Genomic DNA, 730 nt, shown 5'->3' with positions numbered 1-730 from the left:
ATATATATATATATACATATACATGTGTGTGTGTGTCTAGGGGTTGTGTGTATGTTTGTAGACAAAGCTCAGTCACCGATGAAATCCCAACACACATTTGAAACCAGTGCGATTGACTCCTCCATTTCTGTCTTAGAAAATAATGCATGTACACGAAATGTATTTACACGTTTCTATTTCTCTTGTATTTCTTTTCTCTCCCTCTCTCTCTCCCTCTCTCTCTCCCTCTTCCCCCCTCTCTCTCTCTGTATACATGTATGCATACATACATACATACATATATACATACATACATACAGCAGAAATCTGTTGCCCAGCGGATGTTAAAGCTGAAGATCAGCGAGAAAGAAAACACCTACTCTGGACAACTGAGAAACTTACAGCTACTCCACACGGATTACAAGCTCAGATTTATAACAGTAATTATTGGAGTGCCGGAAGAAATGCTGTTAGCTATTTTATCCGGGCAGTGAGGATTCTACCAGCTCACAACCTTACTCAGAATCTAATGAATGATTTGCAACTAAATGTCACAAGGCATTTATTTGGTCTGGCGCTCTACTGATTTTGTAAATTTAGTGCCTTGTTATTACTAGCTCTAGCTATGCTGGTTATAATGAATGTTGTGAGTCATAAATTGCTTTTCTTAAGGGATCAATCTTCTCCGCTTTCTGGTGTTTAGATGGAGAAAGTTTAACCTCTTGAACTTAACCAAGTCACATAATTAAAA

Source organism: Octopus bimaculoides, chromosome 18, assembly GCF_001194135.2.
Source record: "Octopus bimaculoides isolate UCB-OBI-ISO-001 chromosome 18, ASM119413v2, whole genome shotgun sequence".
Lineage (NCBI taxonomy): Eukaryota > Metazoa > Mollusca > Cephalopoda > Octopoda > Octopodidae > Octopus > Octopus bimaculoides.
This window is presented reverse-complemented; position numbering follows the sequence as displayed.